The sequence below is a fragment of the Chelonoidis abingdonii genome, chromosome 1 (genome assembly GCF_003597395.2).
Source record: "Chelonoidis abingdonii isolate Lonesome George chromosome 1, CheloAbing_2.0, whole genome shotgun sequence".
Classification (NCBI taxonomy): domain Eukaryota; kingdom Metazoa; phylum Chordata; order Testudines; family Testudinidae; genus Chelonoidis; species Chelonoidis abingdonii.
The window spans coordinates 61,968,608-61,993,159 of NC_133769.1; the positions used below are offsets into that span (position 1 = coordinate 61,968,608).

General features: G+C 44.0%; 1 pseudogene; it reads right to left on the reverse strand.

Moving 5' to 3' along the window:
- Window positions 1-5,938: 5,938 nt before the first annotated feature.
- LOC142045783 (uncharacterized) lies at window positions 5,939-7,480 on the reverse strand (annotated as a pseudogene).
- Window positions 7,481-24,552: the final 17,072 nt, after the last annotated feature.

Here is a 24,552-nt window from a genome sequence, read left to right on the forward strand (position 1 = left end):
AAATTGCTGAGGGTCTCAGCAGACCACTTAATGATCTTTCCAAATGTTGTTTGTACCGTTAGCTAACTATTGTAAAACACTTTGGATAAAAGCGCTATCTAAAACTCTTTGGATAAAAGTGCTATATATAAAAGAATTAACTTTGTTTGTTCTACAGATAAGAGCATACAACTCATATTTTAATATCAGTAGTTTTACCTTTCTAATGTGATGGATGTGCCCTCTCTCCTGCACCATGGCAGCCCCCGAGCTGGGTCTGGGAAGGAGAGGGAATCTCTCCCTCTCCACTCCCACTTTGGCAGCCCCCAGGCTGGGAAGAAGCGGGGATCTCTTCCCCATCACAGCAGCCACATAGCTGAGGCTGGGAAGGCAGGCCGCCTTTCCCCAGCAGCTGCAGCCCTGAAGCTGGGGAAAGTCACCTCTTTCTGTGGCCATTGCAGACCTGCATATCCCAAATTTTCCCCATCCCCTCTTCTCACCCCACTACCCCTTCCCACCTACCCCATATTCCCCCCAAGGCCACCAACTCACCTTACATGTGCATCTTCTTCAGGGTCCAGGCACCTAATTAGCGGAGCCATGCCTGCGCGGCTCCACTAATTAGGTAGGTGACCCTTCATTCTCTTGTGTGCATCCTCCCAGGCGTGCACCTTAGAGGGAACTATCCGCGGACCATCTGAATGGATCTTGGAGACCACTCGTGGTACATGGACCACAGTTTTAGAACCTCTGCCATAAGGAAAAGGGAGTGTACTAGGCCTGCAGCCTTTGCTGTCCACTACTCAGAGGTCATGATGTGTGGAGGCCTAACCCTAATGCAGCGGTGGAGTGGGATCTTACTATATTTAACCTGGTTATGACCAGACACACCTTGGCTCTATCTGTATGATACTTGCCTTGTGTTAGAACTCCAGGAAAGAGCAGCACTAACTCTCTACCATATGGCAAGATGTTAAATATAGCTATTATGTACACAAACCATTACTCTCATTATACAAAGGAATCACTGTTGAAAGGTATTAACCACTGAGATTTTTCTGTAGCTCAATCACTAATTTCTCAAGTGATAATCTGGCACAATGTAATATAAATAGCTAGGATGTGATAAACAAGACCTCCTGCTTCACCTTGTACCTTCTCAATGTGATGTCTTCTGGATATTTTACAGCAGTTATGGGTTTATTTTTCAAAATAACATTAAACCAAATAATCTCTCTCTCTTTTTGCAATACAACTGACAACTCAAGAATACTCAATTATTAAACCTATGTATTAAAATGCAAGAAATCCCTACCACTTCTGTAATTATTAATAGATAATCCTCTGACATTGAAGCATACTTTTGCCAGAGAGATTGTCATTATACAGAACGATTGTAGCTTTCCCTGCATAATTAAATAGGAATAGATGCAGGCAAGTTATTGACATCAATAATCATGTGCTGTTCGTAATTAAACAACATACATTTTGACCCTACTGATAAATATGTGGTGCAATGTGTAATTTGTAAGGCTACGATTATGTCACGGAGGTCGCAGAAGTGACAGATTCCATGACTTCCAGCAACCTTTGGGACATTGGGGGCCCCCGCAGCTGACCAGCTGCTGCCGGCAGCAGGGGACCCTGCAGCAGCCTAACAGCTGTGGGTAGCGGGACACCGCACAACTGACCAGCCGCCACTGCCACCAGCAACCCCTGAGCTGCCCAGCTGCCACCGCAAGCAGCCAGGGTCCCCCACAGCTCCCAGCCAGCAGTGGCAGAAGGACCCTAGAGCTGATCAACAGCTGCAGGTTGGGTGGCCCCCTGCAGTTCCCCAGCCACTGGCAGGGGCACCCCATGCAGCTGCTAAGTGACCACAAGCATCCTGCCCTGCACTCTCGTAGCTTCCAGTCTCTGGTGGTGGTGTCAGAGGGACCCCAGAGGTGCTCAGCAGCTGCAGGTGGGAGTGGGGGTGGTGGGCACAACTCCCAGCTGATGGCAGCAAAGGGACCCTGGAGCTGCTCAGTGGGAGTGGGCCCCCTGCAGCTCCCCAGCCTCCACCACTGGCAGAGCCTCCACTCCACAGCTCCCAGCCCTGGCTCCACTCAGCTCTAGGCCCACAGGGCAGCAGGGGAAACCCTCCCAGCCACTGGGCAATGGGGTCCCTGCGGTTCCCAGCTGCTGCGGGGAGGACAGGGTGCTGGACCCTCCTCCCTTCCCATTTTGTTAGGAAGGTTTTTCGTAAAAGTCAGTGACAAGTCACGGCTTCCATGACTTTTTATTTATTACCTGTGACCTGTCCTTGACTTTTACTAAATATATCCATGACAAAATCTTTGCCTTAGTAATATGAATCATCCTTGCATTTTCTGAGCCACTGAAAACCACCAAAACACACCACTGGTGAGATAAATACATAGTTAGTATTTGAAAGTGAACCCTATGATCCTTATATTTTATATATTTCATCAACATATACCTATTAGCAATGACAGGGGTGACTTTAGCAGAGGGTTCATGGGCTTTACTGAACTCACGGAAATCATGACATGGGTCGGGGGGGAACATACTCTGGGTGATGGTCTAGTGGAGGAAGAAGCTGTGTTTGCTCCTTTGCACAAGGAATCATGTGTGGCTTCATAGCCTGGGCCCTATGTCATGGCAGAGCTGCTCCCTGCCACGTTGCTGCATGCTGATAGCAGTGTTATATATTTAACCACTATGGAAGCTAAAAGAGCAACATTTGCTAGAGGGGAAGGGCAGGGACAGGGCAATGCCTCAGTGTGTCCCATTCTCCAGGCAGTAGGGATGGAGCAGGGCTTCTTCCTGTTCTCAGCAGCTGGGCTTGGATGCTGAGCAGACCTGTTTCCCCCACTGTATCATGGGCTGGGTCTCTCTCAGTGTTGTGAGTAAACAGAACTGGTACCAGGGCAGCTGTGTGGAGCAGACCAGGCCCTATGCTGAAGCCTGGCTCAGACTCCTTTCAGTGGACCATCCCCTGCTGGGGCTCTCATTGTTTCATGCTCTCTTTGTTTTTATTTTGTGTGTTGTTTCATACCATCCTTACAGTACAGTTTAGTATAGTGTATCCACTGAGTGAGGTCACGGGGCAATGACAACACTCCAACCCTGCAATATTAATTATTGAGTTTTGGGATGAAATTCACCACGTGCTTACAAGTTGCACTGAGGTGGGTGAATTTCATGCTTAATATATTCTTTGGAACTGATCCTATATTCCGTTCCTTACACAGACAAAAAATAAATAAATCACTGTTGACTTAAAGGGGAGTTCTGCTTGTAAGACTATGGCAGCAGATCCTACATGTTGAAGTGTCACAGTCACACTAGCTTAATTATTTCCATTTAGTACAACAGTTCCATCTACTGTATTGATCTGTGTTATCTATACACCTACAGTATATTTTTGTCTCTAGAGAGAGATTGATTTGCAGTGGATGTCTCTTCTGTCACAAACATGTGTACTGCGTACTACAGATTTACTCATGATATGGTCTCTAGTCCATTTACCCTCTACAGCATAGCCTGCATTAGATGCTAATGCAACTTGATCCTCCCACTTCTGCAACAACAGTATCTAAGAATATGTCTACACTACAAAATTAGGTCGAATTTATAGAAGTCAATTTTTTAGGAAGAGATTTTATACAGTCAATTGTGTGTGTGCCCACTAAGCGCATTAAGCTGGTGGAGTGTGTCCACAGTACCGTGGCTAGCATCGACTTTCAGAGCGTTGCACTGTGGTTAGCCATTGGAATTCTGGGTTAAGCTCCCAATGCCTGATGGGGCAAAAACATTGTTGCGGTGGTTTTGGGTACATGTCATCAGTCACCCTTCCCTCCTTGAAAGCAATGGCAGACAATCGTTTTGTGCCCTTTTTCCATGCGGACCCCATACTGCTTTCAGCAGACAGTGCAGTAGGACTCCTAACCATCATCATCAAACAACCACTTCTGCTGCAACTCTGCTCTCCTGGTGCCATGAATCCACCTTGCAGGTCCTCTATATGACTGTCATCATCCACCGCTTCCGCTGCAACTCTGCTCTCCAGCTCTTGTCTCGCCATACCACGGCAAGCAAGTAGCTCACTCAGCTCAGCTAACAGACACCATCGCTGTTGTGTCCTAGTGCTGCTGGCAGCAGATGGTGCAATAGGTATGCAAAACTGGTCTTCCAACTACTATTTCTGCTGCCAGTCTGCTCTCCTGCTGTTTTCTCGATCGATAGTGAATTTCTCCATGTTGGCTGTCAACTCTACTCTCCTGCTCTCATGAATCCACCTTGCACTTCCTCTCATTGTTGTCTATAAATATCTATTCTCGTGGCATCTCTCTATAAATATCTATTCTTGCGGTATCCATCATCAGCAACCACTTCCACTGCAACTCTGCTCTCCTGCTGTCCTGCAGATGCCATACCATGGCAAGCACAGAGCCCGCTAAGCTCACCACTGCAGTTATGAGTATTGTAAACACCTCACGCTGTATCCTGCACTATGTTCAAAACCAGAACCTGCAAAAGCAGGTGAGGAGGCGACGGCAGCGCGGTGACAAGAGTGATGAGGACATGGAGAGACTTATCTCAAAGTACGGGCTCCAGCAATCTGGACATCCTGGTGGCAATGGGGCAGGCTCATCCCATGGAACGCTGATTCTGGGCCCGAGAAACAAGCACAGACTCGTGGGACCACATAGTGTTGCAGGTCTGGGATGATTTCCAGTGGCTGCAAAACTTTTGCATGTGTAAGGGCACTTTCATGGAACTTTATGACTTGCTTACTCCTGCCCTGAAGTGCAAGAATACCAAGATGAGAGCAGCCCTCACAGTTGAGAAGTGAGTGGCGATAGCCCTCTGGAAGCTTGCAACACCAGACAGCTACTGGTCAGTCGGGAATCAATTTGGAGTGGGCAAATCTACTGTGGGGGCTGCTGTGATCCAAGTAGCCAATGCAAGCACTGAGCTGCTGCTATCAAGGGTAGTGACTCTGGGAAATGTGCAAGTCATAGTGGATGGCTTTGCTGCAATGGGATTCCCTAACTGTGATGGGGCGATAGACAGAATGCGTATCTCTATCTTGGGACCGGACCACCTTGGCAGCCAGTACATAAACCACAAGGGATACTTTTCAATGGTGCTGCAAGCACTGGTAGATCATAAGGGACGTTTCACCAACATCAACATGGGATGGCCGGGAAAGGTATATAACGCTCACATCTTCAGGAACTCTGGTCTTTTTGAACAGCTGCAGCAAGGGACTTACTTTCTATACCAGAAAATAACCATTGGGAATGTTGAAATACGTATAGTTATTCTTGGGGACTCAGGCTACCCCTTAATGCCATGGTTCATGAAGCCATACACAGGCACCCTGGACAGTAGTCAGGCTGAGCAAATGCAGAATGATGGTAGAATGTGCATTTAGACATTTAAAAGCATGCTGGTGCAGTTTACTGACTCAGTTAGACCTCAGCAAAACCAATATTCCCATTGCTATTACTGCTTGCTGTGTGCTCCACGATATCTGTGAGAGTAAGGAGGAGACATTTATGGCGGGGTGGGAGGTTGAGGCAAATTGCTTGCCTGCTGATTACACGCAGCCAGACACCAGGGTGATTAAAAGAGCATAGCAGGGCGTGTTGCACATCCAAGAAGCTTTGAAAAACAGTTTCATGACTGGTCAGGCTATGGTATGAAAGTTCTGTTGGTTTCTCCTTGATGAAAGCCTGTCCCCTTGGTTCACTCTACTTCCCTGTAACCCAACCGACCTCCGCACTTTGATCACCACTTGCAGAGGCAATAAAGTTATTGTTGTTTCAAATTCATGCATTCTTTATTAATTTGTCACGCAAATAGGGGGATAACTGCCAAGGTAGCCTGGAAGGGGTGGAGGAGGAAGGAAGCAGCAGATGGGGTGGGGGAGAAGGGGAGGAAGGAAGGACAAGGCCACACTGCACTTCAAAATTTATTGAATGCCATCCTTCTGTTACTTGGGCAGTCCTCTGGGGTGGAGTGGTTGGGTGCCCGGAGGGCCCCCCACTGTGTTCTTGGACATCTGGGTGAGGAGGCTATGGAACTTGGGGAGGAGGGCAGTCATTTACACAGGGTCTGCAGCAGCGGTCTGTGCTCCTGCTGCCTTTCCTGTAGCTCAGCCATACGCTGGAGCATATCAATTTGATCCTCCAATAGCCTCAGCATTGCATCCTGCCTCCTCTCATCACGCTGCTACCACCTATCATTTTGTTCCCACCACCTATCATCTTGCTCCCACCACCTGTCCACTCGCGCACCCCTCCTGTCCTCGTGTTCATTTTGTGCTATCCTGGACTCTGATACTGTCTGCCTCCACGCATTTTGCTGAGCTCTTTCAGTGTGGGAGGACTGTATGAGCTCAGAGAACATTTCATCGCGAGTGCATTTTTTTCACCTTCTTATCTGTGCCAGCCTCTGGGACAGAGATGATAGGAGGAGTGTTGAAACATTTGCAACTGTGGGAGGAAAAAAAAAAGGTAGAGTAGTATTTAAAAAGACACATTTTAGAGAACAATGGGTAGACTCTTTCACGGTGAACCAAGCTATTAACATTACATAGCACATGTGTTTTCTGTACAAGGTCGGTTTAGTGTGAGAATTCACACAAACAGGGCCGGGCAACAGAATTCGGCTTGCAGGCAGCCATGGTAAGCCACAGTCTTTTGGCTTCTTTAACCTTCATAACATATGGGAATGAATGTCACCTTAGTAAAATCCCCCTATTTCAACCAGGTGACCATGAATGATATCACTCTCCTGAGGATAACACAGAGAGATAAAGAATGGATGTTGCTTGAATGCATTCCAGTAGCTGTACTGGTCGCGAACGCATCCCAAGTCTTCAGGACAAATTAATCATTAAACATGCTTGCTTTTAAACCATGTATTATATTTACAAAGGTACACTCACCAGAAGTGCCTTCTCCACCTTCAAAGTCAGGGAGTCTGCCTTGGGAGGGTTGAGAGGATATTGTCTCCTGGGCGATAAACAGTTCCTGGCTGTTGAGGAGAATGGTTTCTCCGCTTGCCTGCTGTGCACTATCCTTCTTCTCCTCCTCCTCCTCATCTTCCTCGTCCCCAAAATCCTCATCCTGTTGCGTGAGACTCCCTCCTTGCAGAAGTCCATGTACAGGGATGGGGTAGTGGTGAGGGCACCCCCTAGAATTGCATACAACTCATCCTAGAAGCGGCATGTCTTGGGGTCTGACCCAGAGCGGCCATTTGCCTCTTTGTTTTTTTGGTAGGCTTGCCTGAGCTCCTTAAGTTTCACACAGCACTGCTGTGGGTCCCTGTTATAGCCTCTGCCCTTGGAGATTTTTTCAAACATTTTGGCATTTCATCTTTCGGAACAGAGTTCTGATAGCATGTATTCGTCTCCCCATACAGCGATCAGATCCAGTACCTCCCTTTTGGTCCATGCTGGAGCTCTTTTGCAGTTCTTGAACTCCATGGTTACCTCAGCTGATGAGCTCTGCACAGTCACCTGTGCTGATCAGCTTGGCAAGCTGGGCAAACAGGAAATGAAATTCAAAAGTTTGCAGGGATACAGTGCATATGAGTTGAGAGTGCTGTCCAGAGCGGTCACAATGGAGCACTCTGGGATATCTCCCGGAGGCCAGTACCATCGAATTGCATCCACACTACCCCAAATTCAACCCAGCGATGTCAATTTCAGCACTAATCATCTCCTCAGGAAGAAGTACAGAAATTGATTCTAAGAGCCCTTTAAGTTGACAAAAATGGCTTTGTTGTGTGGACGGGTGCAGGGTTAAATTGATCTAACGCTGCTAAATTCAACCTAAGCTCGTAGTGTAGACCAGGCCTAAATAAAAGGTAACTTTTAGTTAAGTGCACATTTCCCACCTTTCTTTTTTAAGACTATTAGATATGCTGTCTCCAGGGTCGGCTCTGGCTTTTTTGCTGCCCCAAGCAAAAAAAAAAACAAACAGAAAAACAAACCTGCGGAGCGACCAGAGCGCCAAAGCCAAAAAAAAAGCAAACTTGTGGGGCAGCAGGAGTGACAGAGCGAAAAAAACTGTGCAGGGCGGATGGAGCGCAAGTGCAGGGGGACTCCCGGTGCTGCAGACATGCCCCAGGTAGTGGGGTTGGGGGAGAGAGAAGGGAGGTGGCCAGGGCTTCTGCCGCACCACCTGCCAGGAGGGCTCGGCTCTGCTCTGGTCGGCAGGGAGGGAAGGACGGGGGCTGCCCTGCCGGTCTTGCTACGGACCTGGCACCAGCTGGGGCAGATGGAGGGCGCAGCCCACTCCCAGCAGGGTGCTCTCCTCCTCCGCGCCACTGACCTTTACAGGGAGGCCAGAGCGGCGAACCAAAAAGAAAGCAGCCGAAGCTACAAAGCAGAAAAAAAGGGATTAGAGGGAAAGCTGCCCCTTAGAATCTTGCTCAGCTTGTTCCTGGAGCCATCCCTGGCTATCTCATTAACTCAGTCACTCAAAATGATGCATTAAACATTTTCGTTACTGTCAGACTGCTGGTGCAATGATGTACAAGTAGTTTATTGCACACCTTGTCTTTGCTGTTATTTTTGAGTTCGGCATAGGTTTGAAATCTTGTTTTCTCATTTGATCATGAATGTTCTTAGAGCCAGATCTTGGTATGTAGCAGTTGTGGATTTTTTTCCTTATGAGCACTTACTTTTTGCACCCTTTATTAGCGGTATTCAGAGGGTTTGTCAAAGGGATTTTAGATAATATCTGAGAAACTCCTTAAGTTTAACTGTCACAAGCCCATTATTTTTTTCAGCAACCAGACCTCTAACCACAGTCCTGTATTTTCAATCTTGAAACACAGCTCCTCTTTTCTTCTCAAGCCAGGTAGCTGGCTAGGACAGCTATAGCTATTTTAGATTTGGTCATTCACCTTTGTGGGGAGGTTTTTCCATTTACAGCATGTCTACATTTAGCCTTTGATAGATGTCAGCTAATTAACACATTGATGCAAAATTAAGGAAGATATTTGGGGGAAGACTGTAGGTAAATCCCTCAGTTTGCAGTGAACATTTTTTGGAAATGCTGTTTCGGGTAAACTTCTCTCTTTGGCACCAGCAGAGTTAATATTTTTGCAATAATGGAGTGAGCTGTTTGTAGGCTGAAGGGAGAATAAGGGAACTCTTTTAGCCTACACCTGCAACCATAATGCTCCATTCTTGACTATTTTCCTTTCAGTTTAATTACTGCTGAATAGCAAAGTCCACCCAAGAGCGATATAACATTTTTCAGATTTGACACTGTAACAAGAATAATATTTGTTGTCAATAAGATAGAATGTATCTAATAGTGTCTTTATCCATTACCCCTTTCTCAGGATTCCAATGTACACTGCAATACTAAAAAAATACTAAAAATAAAAACAATGGAAAAAAAGGCAACACAATAAATTTGCTCCTGGTTTTCATCAGTTTTCCTCACCATTCTAGTTAAATTATGAACTTATTAAATGCATGTCACAGGTTAATTAATGACAAAAGACAGAGCCAAATTAGCTCTCATTTTAATGGGATTTGGAAGCACTATTGTTATGAATATTAAGGTTGCAGTGAATGTACTGAAATGTAAATATTTTTTATCATTTGACATTCTTGCCTCACACCACAGTGCCACTGAATTTGAATTTACCCTTCTCATCTACATTGTCTCAGAAATGCAAAACTTAAAATGTCAGAAAGAGTTGCACAACACATGCATGACACATGGACCATAACACATGACATAAGTACAGGATGCACGCAGACATGACATGTATGCATGCTTCATACATTTCACAGTACAATCTCAGATAACCCAAATTCTATAGCATGACAGTAATTTTCAGTGTGGCACAACTTTATTTCTGCAATCATACAACTCAGATTCCATGTCGAGTGTAAAACACAAGCATTCCAGTGTATGAATGAAGAGTTTGTGGTGCACACTTGCACAGTCCACTTCCATGATGCACATAGAAATTACAGAGCTCAGGATGTTGTAGTTAGGGTGAATGCAAGACTATATTTCCTGTTTACAGACTCTTACTTCTTGCTATGATGCTCCCTAGTGGCTCTAAACATTCCCAATTAACACCAAAATGTATATGCAAAATAATTTGTCCAATCCATGTGAGTGTATAATTGGCTTAGAGTATGTGATCATGTCTCCCTAAAGTTGCTACCTGCTACTTCATCACAGATAAAGGAGCTTTCCTGTGTAGCCCACAGAGCTAACTTAGCATTCTATTTAGCAGTAACATAAGGAACCGACAGACCTACATCCTATAAGCAGTTAACATAAGGCTTTGAGGCCCATGAACTTTAGCATACATACATAACTGACCCAACAGTGCCCCTGAGTTCTGGGGAACTGAGAACAGTGTGCTTAGTCGGGTAGTCTGTACAAGGTGATACCAGGTAAGCTCCAGGAACACTGAACTGATATAAGGCTTGGATATTTTAGGATAAAGAAATGCTGGGAGATTCTTTCCTTGGCAATGAATTGACTTATGTAACAATAGGTCAAGATCATTAACATACCAATGTATAGAATAAGGACCCCCCAACATTATTAGGGTGAGGAAGTTAGATATGGATAAAGGAGGCTGGGTATTGATATGAATATTCATGACAGCCCCTAGGCCCTATCATAGGCCAGACCACCATATAAGAGAGATCTGGACTGTCCGACTTGTTTGGCATGCCTGGGATGAGTCAGACCTTTGTCTTTCACCACCTGTTCTCCAAGAAAGTGTGTGAGTATATGTGAGGAATGGTACAAGAGATTATCTTATTATATTACTGCTATATTTTTATGCAACATGGAATGTGTGTCTTTATTAGTTGTGCTAATAAAATTGCTTCAAGTTTTGTTTTTCTCTCAGTGAGAGTGTCTTCACTGAGCACATCAAGGTTCCCAACCAGATATTGAATTTGATCACCTTGATTCTGTTGTGCCTAATTCTGGGACTAAAAACCCAACATTACCCTGCTCTTTAATGAATAGTTAATTGGAAATCAATAGCTGCTAAAGAAATGGGCAAGACTTTTAGCTCCAGTGGTACAGACCTATGTTCTCGGTGCTCAGAGGTCTCTGTTCAATCTCCTGTCTATATGTGCAGCTATGGGTCATTCCATGTGTATCCAAAATTCCAGGAGACATTATTAGAAGGAAAATGTCCCAGATATCAATACATAACTCATTTTATAGTATGTGTAACTAGTGTTCAGAAGATGCATGCAGAAAATCTAAAACACACACCGAATCATTTATCAGTGATATCAACATTTGCCATGATTCAGCAATATTATTTTCCCAAATGTTATGGTTAAGATTTTCAGCTCAGCTCTGAGGGATTTAACTATACACATCTTCCATCGATTTTAATGGAAGATGATATTTGGCCAAATCCACTGTATTGTTGGAAAAATCTGAGTCTATATGACAATTGCCTGCACACAAACCTTCTATACTTTTTAGACCTTTTTTTACTGTTGCCATTAGTGCTGGTTGAATAATGGACAACAAATTATGTGAAATGTTTTCTCACAAATTCTTTTCTAGTTACCATTGAGTCTTTTGAAGTTTCCCAAGCTGCTCTAGTTACAAGCACACACTTATCAGTATGTTATTTTAACAAATTGTATCAATTAACCTGAAAATCTGAGAAGTTAATGGATGGATACAAATGTACACCCCAAACCTGCCATGAACTCCATGAAGTCAGATGTCTGTGCCCAAGCGGAGCCTGCATGGAGCTCATTGCAGGAATGAAACTCTTAACTCTCCCAAACCCGCACATAATACCCTCCAAAGTGAAATGAAAATAATTAAGAATTTATAATAATTTTAAAGAGGAGCATTTAATTCTTTTAATTTCATTAAATAATTTTAAAAAGGTTTGCCAGCATACAATCAAAAGTAATATTAAATTGTCCCATCATACTAAATGATCAGCTACAACTGTTGCAAAGCTGGAGGTCAGTGTTTTCTCACACTTGCTCTCTGGGTTAATTTAATTTAAGTGACCTGTTTCTCTCTGATTTCCCACATAATCCGGATAACAAAGAAAAAGTAGGGGAGATATTTTTGAGATATTTAATGAGGTAAGAGCTGTAATTTGTGTTTTGCAGTTTTTTAAAATGTCCTATTTCAATTCCTTGTTAATTGTTTTGGCAAAAGTAAGGCCTCCTTATTCTATAATTTGCTAGATAACTTCTAACGTGGCATGTTCTTCCTAGCAAGTAATGTATCAGATACGCTATCAGAACAAAACAGCTGAAGTAGGGTTTAAGTAACTTCTATATCTCAAGAGAGGAATGAATTTTTCTAGTGCAGCATATCAATAATTTGTACTCTCAGAATTCTGTGCTGTCGCACATAGCAGTGATGATGGCAAATCTGCCAATGGGAGCTTTGTAAAACAGCTTTCAGCTCTTCCCAAGGGAAACAGTCAAACTTGTCACCATGGAGACTGATTTGAAAAAAATCTGCCATTTGACACTAAGGAATAAATCTGCGACCCAACCTAGGGCTCCCTGTCTTGAATCAAGATCCTCAGAAACATCATCATCAGATTGCTGAGCTACTGTGCTGGCTCTGTGTGCACACTGTTGAAATCATGCCTTAGCATGACTCAACAGCACTAGCTGTCACAGTAAGCCCTAAGTGGCCTTTGTAATCAATTTGAGAATTTGTATCTTTACCAAACACAGAGCATATTTCTTTGTTTTCTTTTCAGGAATCCTAGAGGGATTAATTTCCAAAAAACAAAGAAGGGATTTACTACTTTGTTTGTAAGACTAAAGATCAGCTTCTTCTGAACGTGGTTCCCTTGGTAAATGCATTTCAAACAGACATTTTTCTTTTTCAATCTATCTTGCTTCTTCATTGGTACAAAACTTTTAATTTAGTCTCACTCAAATCCCACCAAGCTAGCTTTCAAAGGTCTTTTATGTCCTGAGGAGAGTGGCCTTTTTAAAGCACAAGTTACCAGGAACACAAAGAATTAAAATGAAGATACTGCTGGCAGCCCAAGATGTGCTCTGTGGTTGAAGAGCAGAAGAAAAATCTTACTTTCCAACTGCACTGTGCCACTCCTGACATTAGTGTGTATTGCATTCACAAAAGATCAAACAAATAAATAAAACATCCTACCTGCCAGTGCTATATTCTGTGTTGTTGTAGTGCAATCAAATATTGGGGGGAAGAGGAGTTACAGTCACTATTGGACTGACCAGCTGAGTTGATGGTGGACTGAGAGCATGTGTTGTATATAACGTTCCTGGTTTCCCTAGGCAAGATTGCATCTCAACAACTGCATTCAGTATGGATCTGGATCATATCAACTCAATTATAAAGTCACCTTAAAAACACTAACACTGTACTGTTCACCTCAGCAAGGCTGAAATATTTCAGACTGTTGACAAAAAGGTCCAATTTCATTACATTATGATTGAGGCAGTGCAGTAGCTGTCTGGGGTTTGTATTATCATTTGTATAGTTCCTAAAAATCATTACACTATGAGTATTAGTCCAGTTAACTGTCCAGGGTAAGCAGTTTTTAAATTAGTGGGATTTGCAGCGACAGCTGATATTCCCACATCCAATTATTTATTCTGAATAGTTTATTGGGATTCCATTCTGCCAAGAATCATCTCATTTTCACAACTGTATTAGAGATACAGTAGTTAACCTAATGTAGCAGAGAAGTTCAATTTGAGCCTAGCTAATGAACTTCCAGACCAATTAATAGAACAGAGAAGATATTTTGTTTTCTCACAGATCATAAACCCAAACCTCTGATTTTACTGATCTATTGTTTACTCCAGCGCACATTTAGCAATGCTGATATGTTCCTCTCAGTTTGTGTGTGCGCTTCCTAACCAGGGTTAGCAGCTTTACATACTACAAACAAAACCTGACCTACTGGGAATTGAATGCTGTCATGAAAGATCACTCTGGCATTCATATGATATCATAGCCTGCCAGGGCTGAACCCCATTTACACAGAAATGATTCCCAATACTTTTCATGAAAAACCTCTGGTTTTGGCAGTTGAGTTATTGTAGGTCCATAGAATATGGATGTTTGAGAACATAAAAATGAATCCCCTAAGGAATAAAGGAGGCTGCAGAGTTTTAAAGCCTTATAGGAGTTGGAATCCAAAATAGAACAAAAAAGGACAGATTCATGTCCTTTATTTCCTCTCCACTGAACCATCCACCCTCACTCAAACAAAAATCTGCTTCCTTTTTACCATGTGACTTTATACCTCTAAAAAAACCCAAAACAGGTACATGGTATTCTTTATTTTTCTTGTTCCACACAGATACATTTGTATTAGTTTTTGCCTTGTGTTTAGTTTTCATGTATGTAATTATCTAACATTCTTGCGTTATCAACCAACAAATGCCCTTTAATTGACGTGAGTAAAATTCTCAAAAGTGCTTTTGAAAATTTGTGACTAAAATTTTCCTTCCCAGAGCATGTTCCAGGAATTTGGATGACAGCTCAAAGGCATCCACATTAAACTGAGAAATCTGAACTGCTACATTATTTCCAGAAATAAGTCTGGAAACATTTTGAAACCAACTATTTTCTACTCACTCTCTTCATAGCTGAAGAGAAATTCTCACTTAAGATTCTTGATTTCTTTTTGTCTCTGGCTCCAAACACTTGCCCACCTTTTTCTGCCATGGCTTATTATACCTCTGTTTCTTAAATGTCATTGATACTTCATAAAACCTGTTACCAAATCTTGCCTGACAAGCAGGGTCTCCCTTGACATTTTAATATCACTACTCTATTGAGAATGGAAGTGTAATGAATTGCACTATGGGTTGAAACAGCCACTGGTGTTGTCCAGCATCGAAATGGGTTCAAATTTGCAAAAGGGTCCATTCAACTGGGTGTCTCAAATTGAGTACCCATAAACTGAGGCACCCAAAAAATTAGTGGACTTTTTCAAAATTTGGATCTTAACTTTTAAGAAGGGAACACTAGCAGGGTGATGTCAATGGCAAACTTTCAGCCTTGAAAATGTAAAACCACCTCCAAAAGATCAGTCAGATTTTAAAGGCATTTAGGTGCCTAAAGATGCAGATAAGTCCTAAATCCCTCTAAAAATCTGCCCCCTAAAAGCTTAAATCAGTGATCAAGTGGATTTTTGGTTGCCAAAGTCCAACTTCTTAGCAACCATTCAGTCAGTCCTACTTCGATCCATTTTAGTTGGGCCATAGTGTAGAATGAACTTAGGTTTCAGTTGTGGACATTTACCCTACTATTTTATGCTCTAATCTGCAGCTTTCCTTTGGATCCTGAATATGTTCTGGCCAGTAGGGCTTTGAACACTTAGTTAAGAAGAAAACTAAACAACTAATAAAAATTATCCTGCGGAGATTACTCTATCAACAACTTTAGACAAAACCAATTTTCCCATTTGCAGAGCAGAAAATGTATGTTAAATCGATGAGGAAAAAACTTTCCATGTTGGAAAGTAGAGGACAGAACAAGAATTGTTGAAACTGATTTTAAACGAAATCCAGACATCCAAAAGTATGGATTTAGTTTGTTTAATATACAAAATGACCAAACAAGGTATGTCTGAAAATTAGCAATTGATGCCTGCTCACTCTTCAAACCCATAAAAGTAAAACATGATGTTTGACATTATTCCTAAAAATTGTGTGCCGGGTATTGCTCTCATTTAAACTTGCATAAATCTGAAGTAACACTATTATAGGGGACTGATCTAATTGCCATTAACATCAGTGGGCGTCTTTTCATTGCCTTCAATGGGTGTTGATTCAGGACTTAAATGAAAAGTTACTGTTTTGGGTAGGAGAAAAAAGATCAAGACTAGATATCAGAGACTTTAAAAAAACAACATACCCTGGTCCATTGAGATTTACAGTTGCCATCTTATACATTATCTCAAATTTTTTCCCTCAAGAATGAATTCTTAGGGGCAGTCACCCAGGACAAATTTAAATGATGCCATGTTTTAATAAAATTACTGAAAGGATTAAAAATGTTCCCAAACATGGCACCTTTTATGTTTTTTCTTTGTTTTTAATAGTTTTCTGTAACCTTCTGTACTGCTCCTGATATGGAAGGTTCTACACCAACTACTGGGGCTAATAATACCATAATACCAACCATTAGTCTATAATGCTGGCACAATGCATTTGTGGAAAATACATAATTAATCAACCCTTCAAAGAAGCCACCTGGAACTCTTCCAGGAAAAGGAAAAGTTTCCTTAAAACAAATCTTTATTTCACAATTTATGTATACTCAGATTAACAGTCTCTTCAGGAAATGAAGCGCAAAAGAATATTAGCAGAATGCCCTGCTTCTTTCTATTGCCAACTGTGTGCAACATGTTTGTTTCCCCATATGCTGTGACTGCATCAGCAGAGTGGGCTTTCTAATCCTTAAGATTATTTACTTTAAAGTGTCCAAATTTTCCACTTATGTATTATTTATGAGACACTTCATACTATGCTCAGCTAGAGTGGCCAGATGTACTGACATTATCAGGACCATCCTGACATTAGGGGCTTTGTCTTATGTAGGCAACTATTATCAACTCCCCCCCCCCCCCCCCACACACCCTTCCTGGCCCAATTTTTCACACTTTCTATCTGGTCACCCCACATGCAAGGTGTCCGTGTTTTTTTACCAGAATGCCCAGTTGAAAAGGGACCCTGGCTGCTCTGCTCAGCACTGCTGACCAGGCCACTAAAAGTCTGGTCAGTGGCACAGTGGGGCTTAGCCTAGGTAGGCTCCCTGCCTGCCCTGGCTCTGCATAACTCCCAGGAAGCAGCCGGCATGTCTGGCTCCTAGGCGCAGGGGGTCAGGGGCTGCACATGCTATCCCTGCCCAGAGCATCAGCTCCCATTGGCCAGGAACCATGGTGAATGGGAGCTGTGGGGGGTGCTGCCTGTGGGTCAGGGTAGCACGCGGAGCCTCCTGGTTTTGCCTAAGTGTTGGACATGCCGGCCGCTTCCCGGGAGCCACCTGAGGTAAGTGCCACCTGGAGCCTGCATCCCAAACCCCCTCTTGCATCCCAACTCCCTGCCCAGCCCTGAGTCCCTTCTTGGAGACCAAACTCTGCACCCCATCCCACACTCCAACCCCCTGCCCCAGCCCTGAGCCCCCTCCCACACTCAAACTTGCTCCTGAAGCCCGCAACCCAGACCCCCTCTTGTACCCCAAACCCCTGCCCCAGCCCATAACCCCCTCCTGCACCCCAGTCCCCTCATCCCCAGCCCCACACCAGAGCCCCCTGGCCCCAGCCGGAACCCTCATGCTCCGCACCTTAACACTCAACCCCAGCTCAGGCCCCCTCCCACACTTCAAAACCCTCTGCCCCAACCCCTAGTCTGAAGTCTCATCATCCCTGGCCCCACCCTGGAGTCTGCCCCCTCAGCCAGAGCCCTCACCCTCTCCCGCATGCCAACACCCTTCCCCAGCCCATGACAATGAGCAACTAAGCAAGGGTAGGGGAGAGCGAGTGACAGAGGAAGGGGGAATGGAATGAGTGCAGGCTGAGCCTCAGATAAGGGGTCAGGCAGGGGTGGAGCCTCGGGAAGGGGCAGAGCCTTAGGAAAAGGAGGGGCAAAGATGTTTAGTTTTCTGCAATCAGCAAGTTGGAAACCCTAGGTCACCCTATTTTTGGGAGCTGGAGCAAGCCTCAAGTTGACTGATTTATTCAATATCTTGCTAGGTATTAGGAGGAATAGAACAGTTAAGTTGTTCTTAGTTTAAAAGGTTTCTTTCATGTAATCTGCCCTAGCATATCTTGTTAATGTACAGAACGATGTGTTTATTTGTAGGAGAAGGAGTAAAAATGTACCTCAAAAAGATTTTTTTTAAAGTACTGTCAATCAGTGAAATTGCATGTTCACACAAAAAAGGTGCAGCTAAACTGGAAAAGTAAGTCCCATTGGAGCTAGGTAATTAGCAGAAAGATTTTACTACAGTACCTCAAAGTGCAAAGCTTTTCAACTGAGTCTAAAGGAATGGGTCTCTTACCCAAAATGGAACTTGTCCTGAACATTACAAAGAACAGGCTGGGTTACAATGAAAATATGCAATACAAATATTGATCATCAGTTCATGCAACTGGCATAGCTCCATGAGGACCTGTCCCAGCCATCTGGAATGAAAATGTCACCATTTCCTATACAAGTAACATTATCACCCTTCTCGATTTCTGAGAAAGGGGAGAAAAGAAGTCATATTTATCACATTATGCAGTTTGGATTTATTAACCATTGATTTCCTTAATTGATCCTGGTTCAAGTTAAATTTAAAAAACATTTTCTTAATGATGGAACTCTTTCCTGGTAGATTAGTTGTCAAAATGTGCAATAGGAGATCTTCATGCAACAGAATTTAGTGGGTGCATCCTGAAAATATATTCATAAGAGAAACAGGCTGTTAAGTTGGGTTTGTGGAGTGTTCTTTAGTTTTTTTCCAGTGTAGACATATGCATAATACAGTAAAGATTAAATTCTTCATTTATAAATGCGTCATTGAAGCGTACTTTCATCTTTACTCTAATTCAAAGATGAAGAAAGGGAAAAATCACTTTTGGTTCACTGCAAGGTACTGCTGTCTCAGAAATAGTTAACTGCTTTTCAGGGGCCTGAGCAGAGGTGCAGCGTACTAGCAAGAGCCAGTGCGCTGTACTGGGGCGGCCCGGCTTCCCAGGCAGCAATTTTATGGGCCTGGGGCTCCCAGCAGTGGCTGGAGCCCCAGACCCTTTAAATTGCTGCCAGAGCCCTGCTGCCAGAGCCCTGGAGTAGTACTGAGGCTCTGGGGGTTATTTAAAGGGCCGGGGCTCCCACTGCCTCTACTGCCTTGGGCCCTTTAAATAGCTGCCGGAGCCCCATCGCTGCTACCCCAGGGCTCTGGCAGCAGAGCTCTGGGGGCTATTTAAAGGGCTGGGACAGTAGAGGCAGTGGAGTCCTGGGCCCTTTAAATAGCCCCCAGATCCCTGCTGCCAGAGCCCTGGGGTAGCAGCAGCAGCCGGGGGCTCCGGCAGCAGTTTAAAGACCCTGGGGCGGTAGCAGCGACCGAGCCCTGGGCCCTTTAAACTGCTGCCAGAGACCCTGGCTGCCGCTGCTACCCTGGCAGGGGAAGGGGAGGGCACTTACTGGTACAGGGCCGGGACTGGCTCTGACCCTGCCCCTCCATCCCCGCCCCTTCTGGGGGCCAGAGCTGGCCCCAATCCTGCCCCATACTGGTAAGTGCCTATTTCTACTTTCACTCCTGGGCCTGAGCCAAAGCTCAATGAAGTTAGCAGCAAAGACTCTCACAATCTTCAATAAGCTTTAGATGAAAACCTAGATGAATAGCGTGAATACAGCATAAAAACTCTTTTTAGATATTTGGTAAGCAATGGTCTGGAAAAGTCAGAAGAAGCCGTGTTATTCCGCACTCAGACCTGTCATTCACATTGAGAGTTCTGTGCATGGGTGATGGTAGGACGGAGTCCTATTAAAAACATGACCTCCTTGGTTTTATAATCAAACTTTCTAGTTCAATTTAATAATCCTGCTGCGCACCACTAACTGGCTTATACAGGAAATCTATGGCAGAGACATAAACTGAGTTTAGATCTCCAGAGGCCAGGATCAGTGCTTTACCCACAAGACCGCTCCTCCTTTAGCACACTTCTGTAGTCAGAGAACTCCATGTTGGTACAGATGATAAATATATTCAGTGCCACGAACATTGGAGTGAAAGAATTCCAAGGGAATGCATATTTCAAAGTGAGCTAATAAAATGAACAGAGAAATGATTTGTCACAGAGAAATTGATTAGAAGGTGGGTATTTTTGTAAGTGAGTAACAGCCTATATCTAAGATATCAAATTGGTCAAACAGAACTGAAAAACAAATAAGATTCACAGTTGTACAAATGCTTTTTTGCAGTTCTTTCCTCACCCTGCCCTACCACCTTCACTGTATTGTCCATCAGATTTATTGATAGGAGATCAATTCAGAAAAACAAACTTGTTTTCATACTAGTGAAAGCAGCACAGATTCCCATTCTAAAGTTGATGGCTATTGAATAATTGAAACTGTAGACTTCCAATTAGTTAAGTCTGCAACTAGAGTGATAATGTTGGTCACATACCACACTAAAAATAGTTATTTTCCAGTCTCTGCATTTGAACTAAAAATTACAGGCTTAAGGCGGGGAACACTTTTACTGCCTTATAATGATAACAGTTTCTATTAGATCCCATCTATTTTAATTAGCCTGTGTCCTGCATAAAAATTACATTATGACATTTCATAAGTTAAGTGTTCTTTGTTTTGCCTCATTTAAAATAAAGGCTCAAATGAGCATGTCAAATAGATGTTAAACAGCACAAAGAGCATTACAGTTTGCTTGGAGTGGGCTGACACTTTCTCATCAGTCCCTTTTTTTCACTTAAATTTGTGTTCTTTGACATGATATATTTAAAACACAAAGATATAGGCCTTTGGGTTTCTATTTTTTCAATATCCTTTCCGCGGGGAAGAAAAGAGGGTGAAATAAGAGTTCGGTTTTCAGTTTATCAAAAGGTAAGGTATTACATGACATACTAAAAAAGCTCTTTGAAATTTCCTGTGAAGTGTAATTGTCCAGTTCTAACCATTTCCAGTTAGACTTTGCTGAGATGGGGCAAAGGCTTCATAAGAGGTCATAAACTCTGTACGTTTTCCATTTTCAAAGCGAAAGACCACAAAATTCGTGGTACCTCATCTAAGGCCCCTGCAAAACACTTGTCTTTGCGAGAGATTGCTACTGAAAGTGGCAATAGAAAATTCAGAAGCATGACTCTCTCAATATCTTTACATCACCCCCACTTGTGCCTGGAAAAAGAGTATCTATGGTACAGAAAGTTCATTCCACTTTCGGGGCAAGATTCTTCCTGCCTCTAAGCCAGCTTGCCTCTGAATCTGGGTCGAGAGACTCAGGCTCTTAGGGCTCATGTGAAAAATAGTTGTGTAGGTGTTGTGGTACAGGCTAGGGCTCAGGTTCTGAAGCCTAGGGAGGGAGGTGCATTAACAGTGAACTGAAACATAATTTTGTGTTTTAATTTTATTTGTTTTATAGCAACATGATAAAAGAAAAGAACAAAACAACAGCTAAAGCCATTCACTTCCTTCTGGTCTGCGTGTTCACATACTAGGTTCAAGTGTCAATCATAATCACTCAGTGCAGTGGTCTATCCCTCTCTAGTTGTGGGTGGGAGTCTGCTACAACCTTGGGGAACAGTATTATAGCTCAGGCAACAAAGGCTCATGCTTTTAGAACCAGAGGTCTCACATTCAGTCCCCATGGCCAACAGAATGGGGTTACAAGTAGTGGCCCATGCAGAGACTTGAGCCAGGTGAAATGCTTCCCCCAGCCAGGAGGAGTATGTAGCCTACTCATTCTAGTGCATCTTCCCTGGGTGAATCATCAGCAGTAGAAACTGAGCCCGGGACTTCTGATTGTAAAAGCATGAGCCTCTATCCCTTGATCTAAAGGATCCAGGTCTTTTAAAACAAGGTGGTAGCAGGTTCATCTCATCAGCCCCTATCCACGACCCAGCCACCACGAGAGAGGAACAGAGTGCTATACTCTAAGTGGGAGTGGTTACAGTAGCTTCCATGTAAATTCAATGACCTAAGTATGAAAAGAAGTTTACAATTCTAAGGGGGGCATAGGTCTTCACTTTAATGGCGCTATGCTAATTTACAACAGCAGCACATCTGGCTCTATGATGGTAGAGCTGCCATTGCTTTAGCGCTCATAGCATATATATTCAAAATAAAGTTTTAAGTGTAGTAACTGTAGCCTAATCATGCTCTCCGACAATAGGACACTCTGGAAATACATTTCGGTGTGGTTTCAGTTATGGAGACTTGTAACTGATCTTTCCTCCTGCACCTCTGGCTCTCTTGCAATGCATCCCAGCAGCACTACACTATCATGACTTTCACAGCCAGCTCTTAAGAACATCCCCTCTTCAAAGGGGATCCTCTGCATAGAGATAAGGCTGGACAAATTCAGCTTAGGTTGCTGTAACTTACACTGGGAAACTGGCCATGCAAACAGCAGCCCCATTATTAAGGGAGAACAAAGGTGAACTTTGCACTGCCCTTCTATATTGTGCTGTGTGCAGTTTGGCCAGACCTCAGAATCAGCCCCATTATATTTGTGCCATCCCATCAGAAATGATATCACTGTAAGTCTAAAGTTAAGCAGTAGAACAAAGCAGACAAGGATCTTGGCAACAAATTGATTTCATGACCCTCTGGGAGAAAGAGATTGAGACGTGTCAGCAGGGTACAAAGGAACCTCCAAGGAAAAGCCATTGGAGTTTATAGGAGGTGTCTGCTTATCTCCTGGCACATCACCCTGTGCAAATGCCATGGAAGAGAATAATGAAAGTGAACTCATTTATGAAGTGACTCTCTTGATCACAGCATGGACAGAATGTAAAATTTCATGTGAGTGACAATATTTTGAACATACAAGGAAAGTCACTTGTAATTACTGCTGGAAAGGCTTGGAATATCCCACCAGGCAAGCAGGGGGAAGAAATACATTTTCAAAGCCTGAAGCTATTAATTAAACATAAAACAATACTGTAGTCAAAGGAGTTAAAGAAAGAAAGTTCTACTTTAAACTGATAATTAAAAACACTTTGCTTTCCACCTACTCACTAAATTCCATTCTGAGCTCCAACTCATAGGGCAGGCCTGCAAAACATGCGGCCCGCGGAGGCTCACTGTGCGGCCCACAGCCGGGATTCAAAAGGCTCTGAGCTGCCCGCAGCCACGGGGAGCCCAGAGCCCTTTAAATCCCAGCCACAGCCGGGATTTAAAGGACTCTGGGCTGCCAGCAGCAGCGGGGAGCCCTCAGCCTTTTAAATCTCAGCCACAGCTGGGATTCAAAAGGCTCTGGACTGCCCACAGAGGCGGGGAGCCCAGAGCCCTTTAAATCCCTTTTGAATCCCTGCCGTGGCTGGGATTTAAAGGGCTCTGGGCTCCCCGCAGCTGCAGGCAGCCCAGAGCCCTTTGAATCCCAGCCGCAGCTCCAGCGGATGGGCTGGGGCTGGGATTTAAAGGGCTCGGGCTCCCCTCAGCGGCAGGAGCTCTGGGCCCTTTAAATCCCTGCCCCAGCCCCACAAAGCTCCGGGTTCCCCCGCCAGAGCCCTGGGCCCTTTAATTTGCCCCTGACAGCTACCAGCCAGCTCTTCAGCTGGGAGCCCCTGGTTGATTTAAAATCAAGTATCACCTCCCCACCCCCAACCTTCCTTTTTGGCCCACAGCTGTTTTGGAGGGGCAGCGTTCGGGAAGAAGGGTTTGTTTCTGCAGGCCTGGGCGGTGCTGGGGCGGGGTGTTTCCGCGGAGCCAGGAGGTCCTGGAGGGGGGTGTTTCTGTGGGGCTGGGAAGTTTCGGCCCTCAGTTGTTTTCTTTGGAGTAACGTGGCCCTCGCCACTTTATGAGTTGTGCAGGCCTGTCATAGAGCCTGTCACACTGGGTGCTCTCTTATTGCACTGGCACCTCCTAGTGGCCCATCTGGGGATTAATTTACCACTTGGTCTGATGCCCCTTCCTATGGTTGCTCAGCCCGCTGTCTTGCTCACTTGATCCATGGCCTCTCTAATGCCCCTAAAGCTGCAACACTTTCCTTGTCATAGCTTAGCCGTCCCGCCACATGACTTGGAAATCCCCCCATCCCTTTCTGGGATATTATCAAAGTCTCCTTACAAACTGTTTCCAGCAGTCCCAGAATAGGCTTCTTCTAACATGCCACTCCCTCAGTAGTTTATGCCTCTGCACTGGGTTCTAATCCAAGGACCATTGACCCAGCATCTCACATCTTCATTCTTCCAGCACTTACTGTTTCTTCCCACACAGTCTATTACAAATGCCTACTCTTCTTCCCTCCACTTTTTTTGGCAGCCCTCTGGCTTTATAGAAGCCCCACCTGTTTCTGCTCAGGTGAGCTGCAGTCCCTTTAAGCCTCATCACATCCTAGCTCCCCTCCAGGTGCAGCCTATGGCCAATTGGCCTCTCTTGTGTATATTAACCCCTTCAGGGCTAGTGTAGGGTGAATACCCCATCACAGGGCCAAATATAGCCCTGGTGAAGGCAGGTACAAATCAGTTGAAGACAATGAAGAAACAGGGATGAATTTGGTCCATGTGGTATTTAGTAGTTAAAAAAGTGATCATCATTTGTGTCCCATTGCTTGCTGCCAGTACTATTTCATTCCTTATTTTAAGGCAGAACATATTTTACACAAATATTTCTCTTAGCCTTGCTCGGTGAAGAATTTCACCTTGACATCCATTGTAAGTTATGATCAAAAATCATTTTCGCCTCCTTTTCTCCTCTTTCCCACTCAAGTCACAGAAGAGTAGAAATGAAAATCCAAAATCTTCCAATCATTTTGAAAGCTTACTGCTGTTATTTCCCTGCCCTCAGTCATATCTGATTGCTCTGAAGTGATTAAGGTTTTAAGATCTGTGCTGCTC